The 8,610-nt window shown below is 39.7% G+C and overlaps 1 protein-coding gene across 1 annotated transcript in view; it reads left to right on the top strand.

Moving 5' to 3' along the window:
* LOC125904589 (trophoblast glycoprotein-like) overlaps window positions 1-8,610 on the top strand; it is a 567,815-nt gene that overhangs the window by 49,102 nt on the left and 510,103 nt on the right. The window lies entirely within an intron of this gene.

The following is an 8,610-nucleotide window of genomic DNA, read 5'->3' as shown; positions in this document are numbered from 1 at the left end:
AGACTCTTTCACGCCTGTCACATGCGATCAGCGTGAACGTGCTCTCATCTGTGAAGAGAACAGGATGCCAATGTCGGACCTGCCAATTCTGGAGATGCCAATCAAGCTGCACGGTGCTGGGCTGTGAGCACAGGTCCCACTAGAGGACGTTGGGCCCTCATGCCACCCTCATGGAATCTGTTTCTGACAGTGTGGTCAGAAACATGCACACCAGTATCCTGCTGGAGGTCATGTTGTAGGGCTCTGGCAGTGCTCCTCCTGTTCCTCCTCACACAAAGGAGCAGATACTGGTCCTGCTGCTGGGTTGATGCCCTTCTACGGCCCTGTCCAGCTCTCCTCGTGTAACTGCTGGTCTCCTGGTGTCTCCTTCATGCTCTTGAGACTGTGCTGAGAGACACAGCGAACCTTCTTGTATGGACGTGTCGTCCTGGAGGGGCTGGACTACCTGTGCAGCCAGATTGGGCTGCAGGTACGGCCTCATGCTACCAGTAGTGACAAGGACACTAGCAGAAGACCAAACTAGAGAAGAATCAGTCAGGAAGGATAAGTATTTAACATTTTGAGCAGGTGGGCCAGTTGAATTTAAGAAGTTGTGCAGAAGTAAGTGCACCAGTACAGTTGTATCACAGTTAATCTAAAACATTTTGACACTCGTGTTCTGATAAAGTGCTGTGGCAGTTTTATATGTGTCAAGCCTCAGACTGTTGTGCCCTTGCTTCGAGGCAAACGACAATTTACCAGTAAATAAGGTCAGTGAAATAATGTCTACACCCTTTAAAGTAGTGCCTGTTGTGATGATTGACATTGATTCATGCAGAGTGTTTTTGACAGTGAGGTGCAAATGACAGAAAGAAACTGGCTTGTTGCCTTCTAACTAGTCTATCGAGATAATCAGGCTTTCAGTCCAATAGTATGTCTCTGCAGACCCGGAGACTGCAGATTCAGACCCGCAATTCTGGATCCGCAGTTCTAGACCACTCGTTTTTCGTCCCCTACTGGACGGCTGTATAACTGCAACTAAATCAGCGCCTCACCCAAACACCACTGTTTGAAAGAAGTTGGACTTTTAATGCTTTACTACAATTTACAGTTTTAAAATTTTATTACACCCGAATAAAAATACCAAGATTTAATTGTTGATTTATGCCTGGGTGCTGTTCTACATCATTATTGTTTGCTGGTTGTTCTGTATGGTTTGATCCAACTATTTTAGTTCTTTATTTCTTAATATTCATCAGACTGCTCTGACTAGCACGCCAAAAACTTGCACTGCATTGATCAAACCTGCTACAACATATAATAGGAAATGTCTGGTCTTGGGTGTCCAGTGCTCACTTTTGTTGTGGGAATTTGAAACAAAGGCTGTGAAATACTGAAATGGTTTGAAATGTTTTATTGTGTGCAGTGGTTACATCACACATCAGGGAGATCTGCAGAGAAAAAAAAGAAATCAAACATATCACAAAACTGAAAACAGAAACACTTAAAAAAATTAAATACCTATCACAGTCTACACTGAAATACTGGAGATTCTGGAGCATAGCAAATACATTATTATATCGACATATTAACAATAGTGCCCCTTCCTTACTCATCTGCCTTTGATCCTCCACAAAACTCCTCCACTTCACTGTGGTTTCCCCTTTCTGGATTGTTATGTGCACCTTAAAAAGAGAGTCCCTAATTATTCAAAGTTAAGATTTTTCAACTGTTTTACACACATAAACAAGGCCAAAACCTAATAATAGACAAAAATACATTTCTGATCATCTGCGCTGGATGAGCTTAATTTCTATTCACAAAATCTCTAAATATATGCTATAGAGTAATATCAGTGTAGTGATATAAACACACGTGATATATAATATTATGAATAATAAAGGAAAAACGTGTGTAGGTGTATTACATGATATACATGAATACAAAATTAACTTTTAGCATAAAGTACACTAATTGCCAGTATGTAAACAGCTTCATGCTTGTATGAAAACGTAAGCCTATACACGTTTTTCTCATATCATCCACTTCATTGCTTTAATCATTTATTCATGTTTAATTTAAAGCACATGCTAAAATTATTCGTCATCGCGCTTCGGTTTCATGAAACAAAATGTGCAGGTCAAACAGTTCATTGCTAACAAGCTAAACTGTTACCTACTACTGTAACCCATATTTGACGTGCCTTTCAGACTATCGTGATAAAGACAGTCATATCATTTTAAACGTATCACTGTAAAACATGAAGCTCGCTCTCTAATTCAAGTCAACAAAATAGTTTAAACAAATAATATGATTCACATTCAGATCGTCGTCAGCCATATTCAATAGCTGTAATAGTATGTTGGCTTCCAACGAAATAGAGGGCGCTGTCGCGAAATACAAGGTGTCCAGATCTGCAGGTCTGAATCTGCATTCTCCAGGTCTGCAGACACACCCTCCTCTCTCAGTCAGACATGTTGTGTGTTTTTTATTTCACATTTTCTTCCTCCTTAAAACTTGGCGCCTCCATTCCTCACAATGCAAAGATGACGAGTGCGCTGCAGAGGTCGGGTGAGTTCGCCTCTTTTTATGCCCTAATGTTTTCAGGTTGTTGGTCCATCCATCCCATTCTCGTGAACGCAGTATCTTAGGAACATCCATCGTCCAACATCAACACATCCACTTGGAGTCAATGATAATCTGATTAGATTTTGGTGGTCAGGTCAAAGGTCGAGGTCACTGTGACCTCGTCCGTCTCATTCTGGTAAATTTGGTATCTCAGCAACGCCTTTGAGGGAATAATTTAGATTTAGCAGAACTTCCACTTGGTTCAAAGGGTTATATATTAGACATCAAAGGTCAGAAGACAAGGTTGCTGTGTCTGCTCGTGTCCATCTTATTTTTGTAACCACAATACCTGAAGAAGGCCTTCAAGAAATTTGGTTAAATTTGGCATAAGAGTCCATTTGGAATTTGATGATCAAAGTTCACTGTGACCTCACAAAAAGAATTAATTCACTAATTATGACAAAATTTCATACAACTCTACAGTACGATTAATTAATAAATGAAGTGATTCATTTTATAACCCAAAGGCCAACTTCTCTGTGACATCACAATCATCCAGAAACACTTTGCTGGCCGTTATTCAACATCATAACTCAGGAACAGACGGGGAGACCTTTGGTTGGACACTGATTCAGTAACACTAATCTTGGGTGCCCTACGCAAGGGTGTAGGTTTGCATATGGAAGGTAGGGACATGGCCCTGCCAACGTTTTAGGAGGACAGAATTGTCCCAACCAATACTTGAGCAAACTCGTTCACATTATCTTCATTCTGAAATGAAAAGTTTGGGACAAATCACATCTTGTATTGATTCAGTGAGGGACAGTGTGTCAATATGGGACGATCCTGCATCGTACCTGATCAGTTGTGTTATTCCACCTTCAATGAAGAGCAGAACACTGCTGGTTAAACTGCCTCCTTCAGAGAGAGTCTCAAACAGGTTCTGTGTCTGTCAGATGATTTGAAGGGGAAACTACCACATCAGCAGAGCAATAACGTCACGCCTATAGGACAGGTCTTTTTTTTTTCTTAAAACATTGTGACTTTATCTTACTATATAATGACGAAAGCTCTGTCTGTGTGTCTGTTCCACGTTTTTCTCCTCACTGACTTGGTCAATCCATGTGAAATTTGGCACAGTGGTAGAGGGTCATGGGAGGATGCCAATGAAGCAATATTACATCAATTGGCCAAAGGGGGGCGCTATAGCAACCCATGTCAAGCTTTGAATGGGCATATCTCATGCCCTGTATGTCGTCGAGACATGAAACTTTGCACAGAGATGCCTCTCCTCATGAGGAACACATTTGCCTCAAGAACCCATAACTTCCGCTTATATAGATTTTGAATTTTTTGAAAAACACTTCAAATGGATCTCTTCCTAGGAAGTTTGAGCGATCTGCATGAAACTGGGTGAACATAATCTAGGGACCAATATCTAAAGTTCCCTCTTGGCAAAAGTTGGTAAACTTCCTAAAACTGAGCTTCTATAAGGCAATGAATATTGCGGAGGGCGTGGCTCATCACATAAAGGTGTAGAACATCTCAAGGGTTTCACCCATCACCACGCAACTTTGTAGGCATATGACCACACATAATCTGAGGGGACCCCTCCATTATTGACCCCATCAAACAAAATGGGGGCGCTAGAGAGCTCATTTCTTATCTAGGCCTAACCGCCATATGGATTTTTACTAAACTTGGTAGATATGTAGAACAGGACGCCTCAAGGTGACTGGAGAAATTTAACTCTAATTGGCAACTGGGTGGCGCTATAACAACAGAAAAATGCTTAAAGATGGCTAAAATGCGACCGATCGCTGTGGCTCCCCCTGTGGACCAATGTTGTTGTTGTTCTAATTTTTGGTATGACTAAGTCATGGTATGGTATGCTGTACATAATCACATTTCGATTAATTGCGCAGCCGGTGAAATAAGTCTCTGGTGACTGCATGGTGGACTGTCGCTTCACAGGCACAGCCGACTCTGCCTTCTGATCTGACAGTATGTTGCTTTTCTCCAAGTCATTGAGCTCCGCTGATGAAACACTGACAAACCTGGATGTGTGCTCAGATGGATTCAGCTTCTCCTCTCCCTCATCTTCCTCTGATGACCATTCATAGTTCAATTCAAAACTTATTTTAGGAAATAAATCCATATTTTTGGCTGTTTGACAGTGGATGAATTAATTAGCCTACAAAGCAACTGCTGACCTAACTGACACTAACCGTCAGTTTTGATTTGATCGTTGATTGCAATCAGCTGTGAGGCGGAGTGATACATACACAGTGAAATAACCGTGATGTTGTACTCCAATATCATCACGGTTTTACTGTCTCTTGACCAATCAGATTGCAGGGCCGGAACCAACTGTTGTATAATATGTATTAATCTAATCCACTGAATTGTAGTTTTGTGCTTTTCCTTGTAGAGACCCGGGTACATCGTTTGGCCAGTGCTCAGCCACCTCTCCAGGAATCCACTCTGCTGTTGTGGCTCCGTTTTGTTTGACTTCCAGCATTTTCGCTCTTTAAATACAGTGTACTTTTGATTTGCTGTGGCTCTCCAGAATGTCCTGATATGAAGCGACTCATAGCTGTCCAGGCGCATACTGAAGAAGACTTTCTGTCGAAACGTCTGTGTTTCTGGTACTGCCACTGCCACCAAAGTTGGTTTATTAAATTTACCAAAAGGACATTTGTGAGTGCTGGCATTTTTCCCTTTATAGTTACATTTAGACCCCACAGATTGATCTGATGCAGGGACTCACTGTACTGTGCTGTTCTGACCAGGTGAGGGCGCCATGCCTTCAGAGTAGAGACAGGAGCCAGATGAAGTACAAGGTGAGACACACTGCATACTGGCCACAAACTGAAGTTTAAGTGTATGCTAATGAGAGTAGAATTTAATAAGTGCAGTACTTGAATTAGTCTTATATGCTCTCTTGATACACAAAAACCTCTTAAATTATCGTAACTTTAATAATAAAAAATCCCATATGCTTCATATTGACCTTCACTGCTATAAATCAAATGTCCTGTGATGTAAGACATTTTACATGCTGTTAAGGCAAATCTTGGCAGTCACTGACTGTAATGTGTGCTGAAATCAGTATTTGAACACATATTGACAACATTCCAGTGAATCCTCTGTGCTGTCTGTACTCCAGCATGTTGTAAGCATGAGAGGGATTTGGGGGGCGGCGGCTCTGAAAGATTTGTTAGGTGCTTTGTTGATGCAATTATAACGGCTCAAGAATCTCTTTAGAGACGTGGAATATCTTTGGCAGTGTGTGTTTACTACTGGCTGCCCTGATTGTTTGTCATGACTCTTCCAGAAATATCTGTGACAGATGTCTTCAGGCCTCGTGGAGCTTCAGGTGCCGGGATGAATGAAACAACGCATAGAATCAGTCAATGAACGTGGAACTGAAGGTGTTTTAATGGCACCTGTAGCTTAGGCTTTCCACATATATTTCTTCTTACCTGTAGTACTGTTTATCAATCTAGATTTGTTTTGGTGTGAGTTGCAGGCTAGTGTTTGGGATGTAAACTTCAACGGTGTCTTGCTCAGCTGAGCTGTTAGCTAGCTCAGTGGTGCTAGATGAGCTAGTGGTAGATGCACGTTTCCATCTGCGTAGTGATTGGGTTAGTGGATGTAGTTAGGCAGAGAAAAAATAGTTCCTATGTGGAACTGCTCACAACAAGATCTGTTCAATTCAGTTTTATTTATAAAGCTCATTATCACAAATCACAGTTTGCCTCAGAGGGCTTTATAGCATACAACACCCTTCTGTCCCTTGACCCTCACTGCAGACAAGGAAAAACTCCCCAAAAACCCTTCAACGGGGAATAAATGGAAGAGGAACTGAGGAGGGATCCCTCTTCCAGGACAGAGAGACGTGCACTAGATGTTGTGTTTACAGAGCAGATCAAGAGATCAACACAGCTGGTTGATGCACATCCTCTGTGCCGTGAATTGAGCCTTCATTTTCCCAGGAGGTTATACCTGGTGGCGGATAGAATTGCAGAGTAAAAGCAACTTTTAGGGAACAAATCTAAACGTAGATGGTTCATTATCCTACAGCCATTGTAGTGTGCAATCAAACTTACCTCATAATAAGTTAAAACAGAAAACTTGTCTATTTCCCTCGTAAAAGTCTGTGTTGATGAGGCTTGCTTTGCAGAGGAACACAGTTTGGTATTTAAGTCCAAAATTGCAGATTTGCAGCTTTCTCTCTGACACAGTCACAACATGTGGGGCAGGACACTTTCTGTGGCCTGGTTTTCACGTTCTTCATTACATTATTGTGTACCAAACATTGGCTTCAGGTTCTCCTGTGAGGCGTCTCCATATTGGTGTTTTCATTGTCTGTCCCATTGCACCCTCTAGAGCACATTTGGTGGTAATGGCACAGCAATACAGGCCACAGTGGAGACACAGTGACATAGCATTGTTTGTTGCCAAAAACCATGAAAGAACATCAGTTTAGTATGTTGTTAAAAATCATGAAAAAATGTTGAGTATAGCTTGTCGTCAAAAAACATGTAAAAACGTCATAGTATAGTATGTTGTCAGAAACCATGAATAAATGTCATAGTATAGTATGTGATTAAAAAGTCATAGAAAAGCAAGTAATGTAAGTCGTAGCATACCATGTAATAAAAAAGTCACACTTTAGTTTGTCGTCAAATTCATGAAAAAAAGTCATAGCATAGTATGTTGACAAAAATGATAAAGAACATCAAAGTATAGTAGGTCTTAAGAAATCATGGTATAGTATGTTGTGAAAAACCGTGATGAAAAAGTCATAGTATAGCATGTCGTCCAAAATCATGAAAAAATGTCATAGTATAGCATGTCGTCCAAAATCATAGAAAAAACGTCATAGTATAGTATGTCGTTAAAAAAAATCATGAAAAAAAGTCATAGTATAGCATGTCGTCCAAAATCATGAAACAAAGTCATAGTATAGCATGTGGTCCAAAATCATAGAAAAATGTCATAGCATAGTATGTCGTTAAAAAAATCATGAAAAAAAGCCATAGTATAGCATGTCGTCCAAAATCGTGAAAAAAATGTCATAGCATAGTACGTCATTAAAAAAATAATGAAACAAAGCCATAGCATAGCATGTTGTCCAAAATCATGAAAAAACCGTCATAGTATTGTATGTCATCCAAAATCATGAAAAAAAGTCATAGTATAGTATGTCGTTAAAAAAATCATGAAAAAAGCCATAGTATAGCATGTCGTCCAAAATCATGAAACAAAGCCATAGTATAGCATGTCGTCCAAAATCGTGAAAAAACCGTCATAGTATAGCATGTCGTCCAAAATCGTGAAAAAAATGTCATAGCATAGTATGTCGTTAAAAAAATCATGAAAAAAAGCCATAGTATAGCATGTCGTCCAAAATCGTGAAAAAAATGTCATAGCATAGTATGTCGTTAAAAAAATCATGAAAAAAAGCCATAGTATAGCATGTCGTCCAAAATCATAGAAAAATGTCATAGCATAGTATGTCGTTAAAAAAATCATGAAAAAAAGCCATAGTATAGCATGTCGTCCAAAATCGTGAAAAAAATGTCATAGCATAGTATGTCATTAAAAAAATAATGAAACAAAGCCATAGCATAGCATGTTGTCCAAAATTGTGAAAAAACCGTCATAGTATTGTATGTCATCCAAAATCATGAAAAAAAGTCATAGTATAGTATGTCGTTAAAAAAATCATGAAAAAAGCCATAGTATAGCATGTCGTCCAAAATCGTGAAAAAACCGTCATAGTATAGCATGTCGTCCAAAATCGTGAAAAAAATGTCATAGCATAGTATGTCATTAAAAAAATAATGAAACAAAGCCATAGCATAGCATGTCGTCCAAAATCGTGAAAAAACCGTCATAGTATTGTATGTCGTCCAAAATCATGAAAAAAAGTCATAGTATAGTATGTCGTCCAAAATCGTGAAAAAAATGTCATAGCATAGCATGTCGTCCAAAATCGTGAAAAAACGGTCATAGTATTGTATGTCGTTAAAAAAATCATGAAAAAAGCCATAG

The sequence above is a fragment of the Epinephelus fuscoguttatus genome, linkage group LG17, assembly GCF_011397635.1.
Source record: "Epinephelus fuscoguttatus linkage group LG17, E.fuscoguttatus.final_Chr_v1".
In the NCBI taxonomy this organism is placed as follows: domain Eukaryota; kingdom Metazoa; phylum Chordata; class Actinopteri; order Perciformes; family Serranidae; genus Epinephelus; species Epinephelus fuscoguttatus.
Note: the sequence above shows the minus strand (reverse complement) of the source record. Positions and strands in the feature narration are given on the sequence as shown.